This window comes from Nothobranchius furzeri, chromosome 10 (genome assembly GCF_043380555.1).
Source record: "Nothobranchius furzeri strain GRZ-AD chromosome 10, NfurGRZ-RIMD1, whole genome shotgun sequence".
Lineage (NCBI taxonomy): Eukaryota > Metazoa > Chordata > Actinopteri > Cyprinodontiformes > Nothobranchiidae > Nothobranchius > Nothobranchius furzeri.
In genome coordinates this window covers 69,977,452-69,996,409 of record NC_091750.1, presented here as the reverse complement: position 1 = coordinate 69,996,409, position 18,958 = coordinate 69,977,452, and positions in this window count along the sequence as shown.

Below are 18,958 nucleotides of genomic sequence, written 5' to 3'. Positions count from 1 at the left end.
CTGTATCTTTTATAAACTCTTTCCTAAACAATTCAGTTATCCTTAAACCCATTTGAATTGAAAAAGGTTTCGTTGTTGGGAGAACTCCTGCCTTGCAGCAAAAAGGTTGCAGCTTTCTTACATGGATTCTGCACATTCTCTTGTGTTTCAACGTTTCCTTTCAAAGGTCAAAAACATTCATGTTCGTTATTAAGATATTTATGTTCATGTTTAGCGATGAAGTTGAGGTTTTCCAGGCATGTCTAACCAGGAAGAGACCTAAAGGAAGACTCTTGACACGCTGGAAGAACTGTGTCTCACAGCTGGACAGGGAACGCCTTAGGATTCCCCCGGAGGAGCTGGCCCAAGTGGCTGGGGAGGGTAAAGTCCGGGCCTCTCAGCCGCCCTCACAGCCTGACCCTGGATAAGCGCAGGAAAATGGATGGATGGATGAATATTTAGCAATATGATGTCTATTTTTCTGCAGTAAAGTTCTAAGAAATCCCCACAAAACAATGTTTTTAATAAAAAAATATGAATTATTTAGCACATAGACTTCCTGATTTTTGCCCCTGTCTTAAACACCCCTCACACAATCTCGACTCTGCAATTGTTTTATCTTCTCTGCTCCCAGAAGAAGTGGTAAACATGACCTATCAGCCTTATCAGTTTCACTGGTTGCCAGTCAACTTCAGGGTTCATTTCAAGATCCTGGTTCTGGTCTATAGGGCCTTACATGGACAAGCACCATCTTGATCTTCGTAGTCCCTACACCCCCAGCAGGTCCCTGAGGTCCAGTGACCAAAGCCTACTGGTTGTGCAGCACCAGGCTAAAGACCAAAGGTAACAGATCATTTGCTGCTGTGGCCCCCAGACTCTTGAACGCTCTCCCCCTGAGCCTGAGATCAGTGGACTCAGTGGTCTCCTTTAAAAAGCAGCTGAAAACTCACCTGTTCAGGCTTTGGTGTGACCTTCATCACCCTCTCTTTATTCTGCTCTCCCCACCTATTCCACCTTCCTCAGGACCCACTGATTTCCCTCTTTCCTATTCACTCTCTCTTTTTACTTTTTTTTAATCACAATTGTGTATTTTTTGCTCATTTTAAATATATTTTTAATCATTTTCTAAATTCTTTTTTAAATTTTTAAATTTTTTGTTTTTGTGAAGCGCCTCATGATTTTTATCTTGAGAGTCGCTATAGAAATGATATCTTCTTCTTCTTCTTCTTCTTCTTCTTCTTTTCCACGGACCTCTGGCCCACAACACCAATCCTTTCAAACTTTCTCCCCATCGATCCCATCCGATCGGACCGCACTCAGTGCCATTTTGCTCTGTGTTTAAAACTGATGTGTGCATGTACAGTAGAGTGCACTGAGTGGACACCGGGCCGACCAGAGGCAGAGAAACAAGGGGCCTCGCCATTCATAATTCACTAGGAGAAAGGGTACTGTAAGAGTGTGGGTGGGGGGAGAGGGGGAGGCAGGTGGGTCCATTAATGGAGTAATCCTGCCTGAAAAACATCTTAGCTGCAGTTTTATGGGTTTTCTTCATGTTTTTCCCTTTGATCACAAAAGCCTCCTAAATCGGCTGAAAACACAAGTTAGAACATCAACGCCTCAGTTTCTGCTTCTACTGACACCGATCTGACAGAAACAGAGATTATTTATCCGTCTGATGGAGGCTGGGAACCAGAAACACGCTCTGCTTTAACCTAAAGCTCACAGATGCTATGGGTTTAAAAAAAAATGCCGAAATGGATGTTTGACCAGTTGGTCCAGTGGGACAGAACCAGATAGAGACCTGCCATCATCTGTCCTGTCCACTCAAGTGTGTCAGGGAGTGTTTTGTTGCTTTTTTCTCTACAAATGCGGCTCTTCTGTTAACTCCTGACACGTCTTTGGGGACTTGGTTACACCAGGGTGGTTGTTGCCTTTTTGGCGCGCACGTGCACCAGGTACTTGAAAGAGGCTCGTGCACTTTCTTCTCCCGTAACGTGGTCCACTCATCTGCGAGGGGTTAATGTGCGTAAGCTGAAAGAAAACAGAAGTCATCACACCTGAGGGGAGAGAAACACGGTCACATGTTGAGAAAGCTGCAAAGTTAGAAGGCAAATTATGAATCTCACAGGAGCAACAGTGCATACCCTAACCCTAACCCGTGCATGCTTTATAATTAAAACCTGACTAAACTAGAGCTGCTGAGGGCAAACAGACTTTTACATTCATATAAAATTATCAAAACTTTTTACATTTTTTTTATTACTTGCAGGTGGCAAAAAACAAAAAGAATCACATTTCAAAATAAATGTTTGAACATCAAGACCTTGTAATTATTTTTGGTGAACATTAATTAATATCTAAGGAGGTGAAATGGTTTTCCTGTCTGTCTGGGAATGTTTATTTTCCTATACTTCCTATAAGGAAAAAGATGAACATGCAGGATTCCCGACTCTTCCTGCTACTTAATTATCTAAAAATAATGAAACTGTTTCACGTAAAGGATGGAGGGTACAACCTAAGAGCCCATTTGAATTTTAAAACACATGCTTCCAGAACAACAATAAAAAGCTGGTGTATCTCAGTGGCAGGTATTCAAATATGGAATGGTCTAACAGATGACATAAAGCAAAGTAAGAACATAAGCCAATTTAAAAGATAATTCAAAGAACACATTTTTTATTCATATAGAAATGAAGAGCAGTAAAAACCTAGAAAGGTTTATAAACGATTGATACTGTATAGATGAGAAACTTGTTTTGTTGGACTGCAGTTGCAACAGTGACTTTGTTGTGTTTCCTTTTTCCTTTCCATGTTCTTTATTTTTTTGAAAGAAAGGTGTAAATTTGTTAAATTGAATGAATTGATACTCTTAGTTTAAAATAGATTTTTTTCTCCTTTGAAACATTAAATATGTAAAGTGGGTAGGGCCTTAAAAGTGCATACTTCAACCTACCTCCATTTCAAACAATGGTGATTGTTACAAATTATGTTATTTACTTTGTTTTTATTTCAAACATTAAAAAAATTAAAAAATAAACAAACAAGTACTTCATCTGTAACATGTGAACTTACTTGATGTATTTATTTTTCACCTCCAGCTCTTGGAGAGTGCAGACACTTTTTTCTCCTCTCCCTCCCTGCTCTTCCCAAGGCTCTTGTTGTCCTGTCTACCTGTGCACTGCGCTTCTCTGCATTTCTTCTGGAAACTGGAAATTAGTAAACATGAACCTGGTCAGTTGGTCTTTCAATGCGATTGACAAAATCTTGAGATCGGGAGAAGGGGCTCCAGGATGCCCCTCTGGAACAGAGCCAGCTGGGCATATCATGGACTACTGGAAACGGTGGAACTTGATCTGTCTGTCTCAACTGTCAGTAGAGGATTCTGAAGATGTCTGGATATTCGTTGTGTTGGTGTCGGGATTTCTGCTGTTTGGCCTGAGCGGTTACCTGGCATACCGGACAAGCTTTCGAGGAATATTGTCTTAATCCCGGAGCTCAGGGATGGACTGCACCATGCTGTAAACTCACAGACTCATATAATTGTTGAGATGAGTCGTAAGCTTGGACCTTTGGCTGAGATTCAGGCTCTGGCACAGAAGGTTGATTCGATCAAGGAGCGAGTTGACAGATCAGCACGGACTGGAATAGTTTGATAACGCCATTATTGGATCTGGAGGGGTTGAAGACCGACAGAAAGCTAAGGCAAAGAGGAACTTGTCTCTGTCTGTACCCAAAACAATTCTTGCTATCTAAATCTGGTGCCCTTGGAGCCTGTGAGGCTGAAGTGTAAACTCCCCTCTGAAGAAATGTGGAATGCTGCTGTCGCCATGGAAACTCTCTTCATATCATAGCCTGGGCGGGACTGTGACTGCTGAAGGCCGTGGAACCATCTCTAGGAGTCAGTGTGCTCCCTAACCCAATAATCTCCCTCCCCTGTCCAAACAGAGGTGGTGAGCGCTGCTCTTGCGGCTGCGCTCTCGGAAGTGAGGAGAGTCCCAGAAGCCTACCTCCCCACCTAGTGGAGACTTATGTTGTGCATCGTCTGAAGTCTGTGTGCATATTTGTCTGAGGCGTCTTTTTTGCATAGCAAAGCTGCCCTCTCTGTTGAGGGTAACTTTGAAGTGCCTTTTTTCCCTCCCCCTGACTCTATCCTCATATAATCCCTCTTGATCTATAACGGATGTGCGACTCGTGTTGCGAATGACCACAGTACCAAGTCTTGTCATGTGTTTATGTATGTATGTCTGATCTTGGAATTATCTGAACTGAAACAATTGCCCCTTGGGGATGATTAAAGTTTTTTTGAATTTGAATTTGTAAAAATTACTTTTGCTAATCACTCAACGATCCAAGTGAATGAATGAAATGATACCACATCACAATGCATATGTGTGTTAGCAGCAGACGTCAGCCCTCTGGATGATGCACACATGCGCGCACACACACACACACACACACACACACACACACACACACACACACACACACACACACACACACACACACACACACACACACACACACACACACACACACACACCTGACTACCACGGTCTCAGTCTCAGGGACAAGCCGAGTCTCTGCCCGCTCATTGATTCTAGATCACTGACGTTCCCACCGGCCTTGTCCTTTAAAACATGGCCCATCAGGAGACTCACAGGCAGATAAGACTCCGCGCGTGTGTTCCCGAGCTACTTCCACAAATCATCTGCATGGCTGGACTTGGAGCACTAACACTCAGCCATGATTTCTGTTACTCTGGCAGCTCTACAGGGAGAGACAGGAGAGACGGAGACAACTCGCTGCTTTGCTCAGAGGTTAGGGTTCACTAGTGTCACGTCAGAGTGGGCGTTCAGCTGTTTTATTCTTTACCATCACGTTCCTGCCTTTTTTTAGCGGTACTTCTGCTTTTTCACATTTATTATTTTACATACGTCTTTCATTACACACTGTTCAATCTAAAGGCTGTGCTTTACAAATTCTTCTTATTGTAGCCTCGGGAAATGGTCTGTTTTTCAATCTACAGTTCACCTCGTCAGTATCGGGTCATTTGGAGTCATAAGTCTTAACCGGTGCTTTAATCTGCAAGAAGATACTGTTGCTTCAAGGTCCCTCCAAGCTCACTCTTATCTAAGACTGGTTTTTATTCACAGCACAAGACGGATGAACTTTCAACAATTAAATCATATAATGAACAAGATGAGTAAATAATCATATGAATGAATGAACAATAACGGTTGAAGATTAATAACAATGTTTTGATTAATCTGTGCTTAAATTAGTGTGGTTGAAATGAATATTATTAATGTTGTAATCAGTAATTTTAGATTTAACAAGTGAATCACTGTCTTCTGACAGCTCACACACTCAGACACTGACAATGTTAAGGTTGTAGCGACATGAATGGCCTCATTTTGTGTCCCAAAGGTCACACTTCCCCAGCTAGGTCGAGCCGGGTCAAGCTTTGTCCCACGGATTATCCATCGCAGGAGCCGTAAAGTCTGCTGAACACCATCTTTTATCTGTCTGCTGTTCCGTCCCAAGATGAAGGACACTTCAAGATTTTAAAATATAATTTTAATAAACTCTTTTTACTGTTTATTACAATCATCATATAACAATTCTCATAAATAATAATCATGGTTCAGTATAAATGTGTTTAATTACTGAAATGACTTATTATTGTCTGGGTTAATCATAATTATTATTTATGATAATCCGTAATGTTTGATCACTAACCAGAAGGTCATTTGCAAGTGTACACATCATGCAGAACTGAATCCAGGGTAAAGTTAACTTGCTCTCACATGTCTTGTTCCATAACAACAAGCTTTCTGACGCTGAGAGGGCATGTTCTGAGGTTTTGTTAAAACTAAATCTCCGCAGCTCAAGTCCAATTCTTGAACCAACCACAGGACGAGGGTCGGCCGCCTGAAGCCTCACAAAGCTGTTCTGTTGCGCCGATAGAATTGCTCCGAATAAACGCACCTGTAACCAGCTGACCAAAACTCCTTCAGAGTTATTGATTTTGAGACTCAAATCGTTTCATCAGTCGTTGTGACCTGGAGACATCTCAGGACCGATTCGAGTTGCACCGAGGTCCTTCTACCAACCTCGTGCTGGGAGGACACCATCTCCACCTGACATCTCGGATTCACAGAGGGTCTCCTGAACTGGGTGAGGTAGACACTTTCCGACAGATGGCGACTGTATGCTGTTCTCTCTAAGAACAACTCAGTTAGCTGCAAAACAATATTATCCACCCAGAAAGCATTTCTCTTTCTGAAAGAAATCTTCTGAGATTCATTCAAACATCCAAACATCGCATTTCATTTTAGTTTCCATTCAGACACAGGTTTGCTTCGAATACCAAGTTTAAAATCAAAGCTGTTATAAACTGTCATTTCTTTAAATTGTCATTTCAATTGTCATCTTTAAAATTGTTAGTAACACATTCTTAACTTTTTAAACCTGACACTTCTTTGAAATGAAACACAAAGGTGTATATTTGGTTACTGAATAAGCAAAGAATACATTGTCTTCTGTTTAATAAAAAACTCTTGCTATTAAATTTAATTATCTTAAACTAAAAATTAATCTTTGGATTAAAATATAGACCAAGCCCGTTGGTGTATGAACTTCTATCGATTGTATTAATATCCTAGATATTTATGCATGATATAAGTTCATATGCTAATGTGTCCGATCTTTTCTCAGAATTTAACAAAGCTGATAGCAAACAGCCTTAATTCTAGTATGTAGATTGTCTACGCTACAAGATTAAGCTAATATACTGACACATTGCTTTCTGTTCCACCAATCATAACTCCTGTATCTGACGCAAGGTGTGTTTTCTGAGGTTTGTTGGTAAAACTCTTTCTACATGTCAAATTCTGATTTGTTAGTAAATCAAAATATGACGATAATTAAAAAAGAGCTCACTTCACCATGAGTCAGTTCTAGTTCTTGTGGGCTCTTGAGAAAGTTCCGGACCAGCCACCCGGTGCAAAACCTCTTTAACCCAGAGCACCTTTTGACAAGCTGTCAAAAGCCTGTTGCAACTGACCGCAGATGGTTCCTTCAGAATAAAGCTGAACCAACTTCAACTCCTTAAGAGTTATTCCTAAGATGCAAATAACAACTGTTGTGACGTGAAGACAACTCGAGACCAGTCTAGTCGACACTGCGGTTGCTTCTACGGGCTTCGGTACCTCGGGGGTCACCGGACCTCAACATTCCGGATCAACCAAGGGGGTCTTCGATTAGGGTACATAGACTTGACAGATTGCGTCTGATGTGTTTTTGATGAGAACAAACTTTGTTAGTTTAATGCAGACCAAGTTCACTCCCACTCAGAACTCAGTTTCTCCAGATACGAAGGTTCTGATAACCTCACATTCACACATCATCAAACCTCACATTCCATCCACTCAGATCCATTCATCACATAAATTGTCCTAGTTGTCATGTTTTAATTGTTTAGAAAATAAAATTCTTGTTTTTTATAAACTTGACTCTCTTCTTGAATTAATACGGAATGTCTTACAATCCCTGAATAAACAAAGAATTCTAAATCTTCTGGTTAAACATTCAAAGACCAATCAGACTGGATTTCCATATTTATATGGAAATTCACATCATATTGGTCAAAGTGTAGTGTAGTATATCAAGCTTTAAAAGCACCCAAATAATACAATAATTACCCCGTTACATTATTCAGACTAGAGTCAACATCTCTAGTAATAATTTATTAATATTCTCACACTGTAAGCTCAGGTCTAAAACATGGCCGTTGCATGAGGACAAAAATCAGCTGTAAATTTGTTCCATTAATTATAAGAAGATTTAAGAATAACTTAAAGGTTTGGTGGAGTCAAATGAGTTGGAAAATTACTTGGTGGTCTCCAAAAATGGGCACCTATCTATTTGTGTAAATGAAAGGCCTGTCTGTTCTCATGGCAAGAAAACTGCTCCGATGTTTTTACCAGATCCTCTTTTTCTGACAATAACAACGATTATCTTCACTCATACTTTAATCCATTTGCAGTGGTCTCTAGTGTAAATGAACACTTTTTAAGTAGTTCTCTGGGCGGAAAAGTTCTGGTGTACCTGTTTAAGGATGTAAAAATCAGCTGAAGGAGAAAGTAGCTTCAGACGGCAGGATTTTGAGTCTTATTTGCTGATTTGTGGTCATCTCTCCTCTGATTGGCTAACGACAACACAACTCCATCACTGACTCTATTTGCTCTGCAATATCGATGTTTTATCTTCACAAATAACACAAGCGTGGAGGAGTTCTGCTGTGTGGAGGAGCTGCCAATGCTAATGGTTAGCTTCTGTTCTCTGCTGTTTCCTGGACGCTAAACCAACAAGTCTTCCCCCTCATGGTCAAGATGGGTGAGTCCATGAATTTTAAGTAACAGGGTGACGTAGATCTGTCAGGCTTTTCTAATCCCAACAGAATCCCATCAGAAGCTAATGCAGGAGATAGGTGAGACTATTTTCGTTACTGTAACGGCTCTAAAGATAATCTTATCAGATATTCCTGCCATGTGTGCACTCTGATCTGATTGGAAGGACATCAGGCCTGCTGGAAACTGGGGATATTAAATAAGTTGGATTGCCTCGGTTCAGTATTGACCAACAAAACTGCTGGCTATCAAATGTGATGTGAAGCCAATTAGACAGTAAGGTGACGCTGTGCTCCTCTGCCGCCATTTGTTTACTCTGCAGTCACGATTGATCTCAATAGATTTTGTAAGATTTTCCATCAGCATGGGGAACGTTTGTGCGTGAAATCAGCTCGTACAGCGGCACACAGTAGGACCAAAACTGATACATCTTTCATTTTTTATCGCCACGTGTGTCGTCTCTCATGTTCTGAAAATTGTTCGATAATTTTAAAATTCTGCCGTGTAAACTGCTAGAAAATTTAGAATTTTTTTTAAATAAAAAATATTACAATAACATGCAAAAACATACATTTAAGATCAGTTTAACTCACGCAGCCAACTCAGCTATAGCTCGTCAGCTACTTCCTGTGTTAGCTCAGCTCACTTCTGGTTTGAAAATGAAACTCCGTTCCTACTGAGGTAATTGTTGGGTGGAAGTAAACTTCCTTGCAGGCTACTTGTGTGAGCTCGGTTTTCTTGATGTCTTAGCTTCATTCCTTCTTGCTCTGAGGCCTTTTCCCCTCGTCGTTCTGCCTCCGCCTCTCAGCTTTCACCTGCCTTGCTCCCTGCTCTTCTCCTCCACCTGCAACCCCAGGAGGATGCTTCACGCTGGCCATGCTGCATATTTCTTTCCTTTTTTTTTATGTGCCATTGGCTTTGCCATGTTATAGTTCTGTCTGCCATCTCCTGCATGATTTAACAGAAACCTCCCACAGCGGGATGGCAGACAGGTAGAAGAAGAGAACACGGTGGGGATGGACGAGGCGAGTAGGGGCCAAGCGAGGCTACAGGGATGAAGACAATAACAAAAGAAGACAAAACGAAAGACAAGAGGTGGAGAACAGGGCAAGAAAAAAATAACACTGTCTTGTGTGGGGAAAACATTCTGCTGCTGCGCTCAAACACAGTCTCATACTGTTCAAACCGGACGGAAACTTTATTAAATCTACGCGAACAGTGGCTTTTATATCAGCTAATTTAAAATAAGTTACATCACGGTGGATCTTTCTAGCTATGAGAAATCATATTTATCACATTTTGTCTCTTCCAGTAACATAAAGACAAGTTAGTGCAAAGGATGATAAAATAATTACATATTTTAACATCAGCTTTAAAAAAATTACTTGAATATAATAAATAAATAAATAAATATTCACTTCTGAATACTTGCTGGCATTTTCTACTTAAACTCTTTACCCATCTGTGTGTGAGACCAAATTCATGACCGAGTCAAAAAATGTGGTTATGGGTTTTGCTCTACCTGAAACTATCTGATTAAGGGTTTTTCCTGCAACACCACCTCCCAGAAGAACTTTACAGTTTGACTTTCATGGAAAAATATTTTGATGGTTTATTGCCTTTAAAGAACATTAAAACAAAGATGACCTGTGGCGTTCCACAGGGGTGTGTTCTCAGTTCTTTTCTGTTAACCCTAAACAAGTTCCCCTCAAACAATTATAAAACTTTTACTCTTAGATTCAGATCAAGCAGCACAGTTTCATGGATTAAACAGTTGTGGTCCTACTGAGTGTGATGTGTGGCCACAAGACAAAAACTTCACAAACATTCCCAGGCTGGTTGGGAACCCTCAAGGGTTGGGAACCTCTTAAGCTCAAATGTGACTTTGAAGGAAACAAGCATCACATTCAACAGGTTGCACACTTGTTTCCCAGCTGTAGCTCAGGAGGTCGAGCGGGATGTCCAGTAATTGGAAGGTTGCAGGTTCGATCCCGGCTCCGACCAGAGAATGCTTCCGTTGTGTGCTTGGACAAGACACTTAACTCGCTTTGCCTGCTGGTGTTGGTCGGATGGACCGGTGGCGCCTGTGTTCGGCAGCCTCGCCTTTGTCAGTGCGCCCCAAGGCAGCTGTGGCTACATCGTAACTCATCACCACCAGTGTGTGAATGGGTGAATGACTGATTATGTTGTGAAGAGCCTTGGGGGGTTGTGGAACCCTAAGAAGGTGTTATAAAAATACAGGCCATTTACCATTCCACTCTAAATAGAACAAAGGAATTCATAATATTTAATGTTCCTGTTTAATGATCAAAATGGTCCAGATGTGCTTCAGAGTCGTCCAGAGCACTCTTCACCACATCTCCACACACAGCAGCAAGATCTTCTGAATTTATCTTCAGAGCCATTGCGTTAATCATGTGTTCGTCAGATTGTCGGGAGGGAATGAGGTCAAAAATCTACATAATCATCTTGCCGTGTGAAGTGGCCCTCAGGGACCTCCACACACTATAGTCCACACATTTCTCTCTACATGTTTCCACACAACAGCTATTTCTGTCTCTTTGTCCTCTAGCAGCTATCGTTAATCATTAAAAAGTTTTAGTGGAAGTAAAACCTCCTTTTATGAGCCCTAAACCACCTTGAAACCATGTTTCATTGGAGAAACCACACTTTTTCTACATTTGTACCACAACTTTGTGATTCGTGCTCTTTGCTGCTGATCATCTAAATGTTTTAGGAAGATGACATAAGTGCAAGTGTTACTAATTCATTCTGCTCTTAAGCTTTGGGGGCGGCGTCTCCTCCTCTGTAGCTGCCCTCCGGGAGCTCGGTGGGCTGTTTTCAGGTTGTGATAAAAGTCCAGGAGGAGAACATCTTCTTTTTATAAAGATGATCTTCCTCACACCTCAGGTGCCCAGAGGAGGGTAAGTTATCCTGGCAGCTGACCTTGAATCATTCACTCAGTCTGCAGGATGGATGATTTATGAGATGAGACGGTGGATGAAAACATAAACTTGGAGAGAAGCAAAAGGCCTGAAAACAAGAGATTAATCTGTGTGTTTGTCTCATTTCACACTGCATGCTGTGTGTGTCACTTAAAAATCTTAAATCTAAATAACCTCATTGTCACGATCTGCCCCTGCCCAACCTGACTGTGTTCCTCTCCTGCCGTGATTACCCTTATTGTTCTCACCTGTCCCTCGTTTACCTGCCCATGTTTCCCTGATTAGCCCTCTGTATTTATACCACCTGTTTTGCCCCTGTCCTTTGTCAGTTCATTGTTGTTGTTGTCTGCTGGTGTTTCTGTTCATCCCATCCTGCCATTAAACCATTTTTTACTTTACTGAAGCCTGTATTTTTCCTCCTGCTCAGCTCATCCACACATGGTCCATCATCTCCACCTCCTACACCGTGACAGAATGAACTGACCAACCTGGACCCGTGGTGAGCATTTCTACATCTCCCTGGAGGATTTATTTTTATTTTTTTTTTGTCCTTTAGCAGAAGGAGATTCTGGCCCAGGGTGTTGGCGCATCCTACCTGTTCTCCGGGGTGGTCACGCCTCTGGGTGGGTTTCGGCGCATCCAGTTAATTTCCTGCGGTGGTCGAGCCCTTCTCCTCTCCTGCTTTCTGCCCCCGTCCCGTTTGTCTCATGGAAGCCGCGGATCCTGGAGCTCTGAAGGAGTTACACCCCCTACGCACGCCATCATTCTCCGGGGTGGTAGGGTTGGTCTCCCCGCTCTTCTCCTGCTTCCCTGCACCCAAGCCTCTGCCTGAGACCCAGCTAATCGTGCCGTGTACCTGCTCTGACCGGTTGTCGAGCACCTGCCGCCGAGCTGGGTTCCCTCGCATCGCTCCTGCCGTTCGTGCACTTCCTGGTCCACGCTGTGGGGCTTATGCCTGCAGGTCTCGTGCTGCTGCAGCCTCTGCTGGGTCCCACACCTGCTTCTGCAGTTCTCTGCCTGGGTCCCACGCCTGCTTCTGCAGTTCTCTGCCTGGGTCCCACGCCTGCTTCTGCAGTTCTCTGTCTGGGTCCCACGCCTGCTTCTTCAGTTCTCTGCCTGGGTCCCACGCCTACTGCTGCAGCCCCTGCCGGGTCTCACGCCTGCTCCTGCAGTTCTCTGCCTGGGTCTCACGCCTGCTCCTGCAGTTCTCTGCCTGGGTCTCACGCCTGCTCCTGCAGTTCTCTGCCTGGGTCTCACGCCTGCTCCTGCAGTTCTCTGCCTGGGTCTCACGCCTGCTCCTGCAGTTCTCTGCCTGGGTCCCACGCCTGCTCCTGCAGTTCTCTGCCTGGGTCCCACGCCTACTGCTGCAGCCCCTGCCGGGTCTCACACCTGCTTCTGCAGTTCTCTGCCTGGGTCTCACGCCTGCTTCTGCAGTTCTCTGCCTGGGTCCCACGCCTGCTTCTGCAGTTCTCTGCCTGGGTCCCACGCCTGCTCCTGCAGTTCTCTGCCTGGGTCTCACGCCTGCTCCTGCAGTTCTCTGCCTGGGTCTCACGCCTGCTCCTGCAGTTCTCTGCCTGGGTCTCACGCCTGCTCCTGCAGTTCTCTGCCTGGGTCTCACGCCTGCTCCTGCAGTTCTCTGCCTGGGTTCCACGCCTGCTCCTGCAGTTCTCTGCCTGGGTTCCACGCCTGCTCCTGCAGTTCTCTGCCTGGGTTCCACGCCTGCTCCTGCAGTTCTCTGCCTGGGTTCCACGCCTGCTCCTGCAGTTCTCTGCCTGGGTCCCACGCCTACTGCTGCAGCCCCTGCCGGGTCTCACACCTGCTTCTGCAGTTCTCTGCCTGGGTCTCACGCCTGCTTCTGCAGTTCTCTGCCTGGGTCCCACGCCTGCTTCTGCAGTTCTCTGCCTGGGTCCCACGCCTGCTCCTGCAGTTCTCTGCCTGGGTCTCACGCCTGCTCCTGCAGTTCTCTGCCTGGGTCTCACGCCTGCTCCTGCAGTTCTCTGCCTGGGTCTCACGCCTGCTCCTGCAGTTCTCTGCCTGGGTCTCACGCCTGCTCCTGCAGTTCTCTGCCTGGGTTCCACGCCTGCTCCTGCAGTTCTCTGCCTGGGTTCCACGCCTGCTCCTGCAGTTCTCTGCCTGGGTTCCACGCCTGCTCCTGCAGTTCTCTGCCTGGGTTCCACGCCTGCTCCTGCAGTTCTCTGCCTGGGTTCCACGCCTGTTCCAGTCCAGTCAAGTCCCCGTTCCAGTCCAGTCAAGTCCCCGTTCCAGTCCAGTCAAGTCCCCGTTCCAGTCTCCTGTGTCGTGTGGCCGTATGGGCGTCTGGTATCCGCCCTTGGGGGGGGGGGGGGGGGGTACTGTCACGATCTGCCCCTGCCCAACCTGACTGTGTTCCTCTCCTGCCGTGATTACCCTTATTGTTCTCACCTGTCCCTCGTTTACCTGCCCATGTTTCCCTGATTAGCCCTCTGTATTTATACCACCTGTTTTGTCCCTGTCCTTTGTCAGTTCATTGTTGTTGTTGTCTGCTGGTGTTTCTGTTCATCCCATCCTGCCATTAAACCATTTTTTACTTTACTGAAGCCTGCATTTTTCCTCCTGCTCAGCTCATCCACACATGGTCCATCATCTCCACCTCCTACACCGTGACACTCATTCAAGGCAGGAGGAATTCAAATTTCACATTAGAAAACTTTTATATTTGTCCCACTGAATAAAAACTTAAAGCTTTTTGTTGTGTTTACATTATTTTGTTTTTATTCTTTAACATTTTTATGTGTCGTGACCTTTTAAGATACTGAATTCTGTGAGAAAGCACCAGTCTGAGGGCAAAGAAGGTGTTCGAAGCCTTTAACTAATGTTTGGACTATAAGCATGACGCTGAGCAGGCACTCTAAAACTGCTTTACTTGAAGAAGAAAAAAATCAGGAGAAACAAGAGCAGAAGTTGGACGGCTGTTGCGCCAGCCAAAGCGGCTGCCATCATGGTAATAATCTCATTGGTTGCCTAAAACTCAGTGGGACGGGCTGAAGACTCATTCACTGTGAAAGCAGAGGCAGAAATGATTCCAGTCAATCAATTATTTAGAGCAGAATTAAATTTTCTGCGCTGCAAATTTCGCTCGCATTAGTGTTTATCCTAGTCAAGATGTTTGCAAAAAGAAACGCTGCAGGAAAAGAGAAAAATGTGCAAGTTTTTCTCCCTGTTTGGCTTTTACAACAAGATAGAGTAAAATGTTGTTTGGACAAAATCATAGACTGGATGTGTGCAGATAAAAACAAGAGATGCATGTGAGAAAAGATGAGAAGGGATGCAGGAAACTGAGCTGCACCTGGCAAAGGGTCAGCAAAGCACTCTGCACTCGTAACCAGGTTAATGGGTGGGTGGTGGGTGAGTGGGGGGAGGGCTGGATGGAGCTGATGGGATGGCCGGTGGTGATGGAAGAGGACAAGGAGGGGGAGACAGTGGTTTTTGAGTACAAGCAGATGGGAGAAAGAAGGAATTTTGACTTCCTCTTCGCTGCCTGTTTTAATCTGACTAAATAGGATAACCTGCTCTTCATAAAAAATGGATGCCACTTCATTTGGTGGGTCCCACCGTCGGGGCCCCCGCCCACCGTGATTAATTAACTCCCCCATCCTCCCCCAAACCGCTACGTAATTCCAAAGCATCCTTGCTGTCGTAAACTACCCGCGATTCTACTTTCTTATAAATCAAGAGATTGAAGGTTTGGGATGAGCTGAACTAAGGGAGAGTAGGGAGCGAGGGAGAAAATGGAGGAGGAAGAGGTGAGGTGGGGGCAAAGCAAACCGGTGCTTGCTAGGCAGCGTGAGCGGCTTTTTACCCAATCACGTGGGGGAGTTTGTCAAGCAGGAGATTGCAGTCTGAAATATTAATGTGTCCCTCCTGCTCTCCCCTCCCACACACACACACACACACACACACCCTCCGAAGACGGAGCGAGCTAGCTCCTGGAAGGGACACTCACCCATCAATATTTCATGAGCCGGGGCCCGGCCCAGACACAGCTAGCCTCTGCTGGGCCGCCCGCCCCTTTAACGCTACATGCATCAGCCATCCCTGCCTTTAATGCAGCCAGCGCTAGTGGAGGGGAAAGTGTGGGTGAGAGGTGGGGGGTTGGGGGGAGAAAAGCCTAAAAATGTGAGACAGGACTTCAGAGTGAAATAACTTCAGTTTGAGTCTTATTTAGAGGTAGAGAGGAGAGACTACTTCTCCTGGACCAAAAGCTTCAAAAGCCACTCAAAAACCTCCAAAAAGAACATTTAGGCAAAAAGACCAAAAGTACGAGAGGTCTGGTGTCCATTCCTGGTCTTCGAGAGTCCCTATCCAGCATGTACACCTGATTTTAGTCAGCAGGTGGACTAGGATTGGACACTTGTGCTAATCTGCTCCAGTAAGCAGCAAAATGAAGGAAGTTAAGAAAATGAAACCAAACACATGATTGCTGTCTGGTCTGCTGCACTCTCTCTGGAGGCAGAGCATCCTGGACCCAGACGGGAGCGGCAAGTATCAGAGCAGCTGGAGGTGACTGCAGAACAAGGACCAGGTGTGGTTTCAGGTTCAAAAGCTTTTAAATACATTCTGATTTATAAAGTCACAAGTAACACAAGACATCACGGTTTTTACACCAGATCTGGTTTCCTAATTTAAATATTCTGACTTTTTCCTCATTATTTGACGTAAGCCTTTTTTTTTCTTTTGTTTTTTTCTTCTGAGTGGCTTCAATACACCTACACTTAATAGATATATTAAATATAATTTACTTTCACTAGAGAGAAAACTTTTCCTCATGGAGATTAAAAAAACTCAAAGTGAACTAGAAAAAACAAGCAAAAGAATGTGAAATAAGAGCATCATATTAAGGTTGCAATGACACATTGGAAAACAAATTCACCTTTAAACATTTTTCATGCCTCTTAACTCATAAACCGCCAGCCGTTTCCTGATCAGAAAGCCCCTGGCTGCCAGCGTTTTTCAGCGTTTGTACTTTTTTTTTTTTTTTTTTTTGATGAGTCACGGAACGCTGTGCTCTTTGATGATGTCAATGCCAAAACAACCAAAACAAAGAGTAGACTCACTTGTTATATCAGGAAGAATCTGCGGCAGAAGCTTTTTTGGTTCTCACCTCACTTTTTTTCACAGCGGCCCAAAACTATCTCCTAACCCGTGAATTTTCTGCTTCCTGATCACGTGACGTGTGACGTACGCGGATGAAGATCGGTTTAAGAGATGTAGGGTGTTTCTCATTGTCAAGGCACCTGGCTTTGCGAGGTGATGTCTTGTGAGGCCAGGTGCCTTGCTTATGAGGACACGGTCCTTCCTTTGTGAAAGAAAACGGTTAAATGGAACAGACTTGCATCACGTGACCGCGGCTTCCACGGCGGTCACGTAACGTCACGTGACACGAGAGATAATGTTAAATTTTACATGTATTAGTTTCAATATAAATATATAATGAGCCTTTTACTTTTTAAATTGTGTATATGTTTATTAAATTAAATATACAAGTGAGTTACTACCCACTAGCCACTGCTAGCAAGACTGCAACTACTAAGCAACTAACCAACCATAGATAACTTCTTTGGACCTAAATAGAAAAACATTTTTAATTAGTTGACTTACTTTTAAACTTGAAAATTGTTCCCGAAATAGCTGCCGGCTTTTGATCCGCCGTCCTTTTGAAAATAATTCTGGGTAATTTTTGACCAAGGCTAGGCTACAAGACACCTCCCGTGTATTCTTGCTCAGCTAGCTAAACGGCTAACAAATGGAGAACACACGCCTCGGTAGAACATGAACATTGGAACAAGTCTTGGCGGCTTCCAATGACATATCTCCTAGGCAACCGGGGCGGGGCCAAGACATCCAGGTGAGGTTCCTTGGCATTGAGAAACACCCTTGATGTTTGTTCTCACGATGAAGGGGCTCGTTGCCACTCCTGCTCAGTAAAAAATGCAACTGACTACGGCAGTAAATGGGTTAACAACATTCTAACGTAGTTTAGCCATGAATATATGGTGGAGATAAAAATTTTACCCCAAAAAGAAAGTGGTTTTCTCGCATTTGTCTGGAAACCTCCATCAATAACATGTTTCCAAAAGCAACAGCTGGAGCATGCGGCTGTAAAACAGCTTTAATAGAATAGAAAGGAAGAACAGTAATGCTAATGTCTCTATGATTTCCTATCATTTTTTTATTTCACATTAAAAGGCATTCTTTGTGTTCCTGCACAGAGAACCTGAATGCATGCATGACACAAGTATGACCATCTGTATTTTAAAGATCTCTTTGGAAAAATAATCACTTTTTCTGACCTAAAATTCTGTTTGACTGAGTATGTCTGTGAGTAATAATAATAATAATAATGCATTGAACTTATATAGCGCTTTTCAAGACACCCAAAGACGCTTTCACACACTCACATTCACACACTGCTAGTTATGGAAAGCTACTCGTAGCCACAGCTGCCCTGGGGAGGTCTGACAGAGGCGAGGCTGCCATTTGGCACCATCGGCCCCTCTGACCACCACTAACACAGGCAAGTTGGGTGAAGTGTCTTGCCCAAGGACACAACGGCAGGATACCCCTGGAGGGAGCTGGAATCGAACCCATGACCCTCCGATCATGAGGCAACACGCTCTACCACCTGAGCCACTGCTGCCCCTGACTTTCAGCTTGTTTACTTTTTCTACTTCCTGAAAAACATCTTCCAGGTTTTTTGTAAGTTTTATATAAGTTTTATTCATTTGCACTCATGCTTACCATCCATTACTCTGGCAATTTGAATGCAAACAAATATTAATGGACACAAAACACATACTTTTGGACATTGATTTTGTCCAAAACATCATTTTAGTGTTTTTTTTTTTTCTGAAATAAAACCAACAGAAAGTTCCCTGAATGATGACATGATAGAAGCAAACGCTGGGTGAACGTATTAACTCTGTAGCTTTACTGGGAGGTGTGACTCTGTGAAAATGAGTGGATGAAGCCCCTGAAAGCCCTTCTGAGTCCAGGTCCCCTGACCTGTAACCCCCCACCTCTCTTCAGAGCTTAATAATTAATGTGAAGGAAAGGCCTTGGGAACAACTCTGTCACCTGCACACACACACACACACACACACACACACACACACACACACTCAGGACACGTTCACACACATGCAGGCTTATTGATTTTGTTAACTGAGCCGATGCTGTGGACACACAGGCTGAGTGGCAACGTTTAAGGAGAATAAACATCTCCAGTGGTCTCGCCCTTTGCTCTAAGGACTCCTGCTCCTCTCTTCTCTCTATTCTTGATGCTATTTTAAGATTTTTACCCATGTTCGAACCTCGGCGCTGCCCGGTACCACGGTGCCCCGCGGCAGGTGGATCCTGAGCATGCTGGAGAGAAATAAAAAAAAAAGTTATTCAAAAGGTATTCAAAACCAAGTTAGCATCCAGATGTCTTAGCTTCAGTTTTATGATGATGTAGAAAATCTGTTTTTAAGGAAACACGTCTTCAAAGTAATGAAGCAACTGTTTAGTCCTGTTGTTGACCCTGTTCTCTTGTGAACACCTCCCGTTTATTTTTGGTATTATGGTTAGTAAAGTATTTTTGAATGC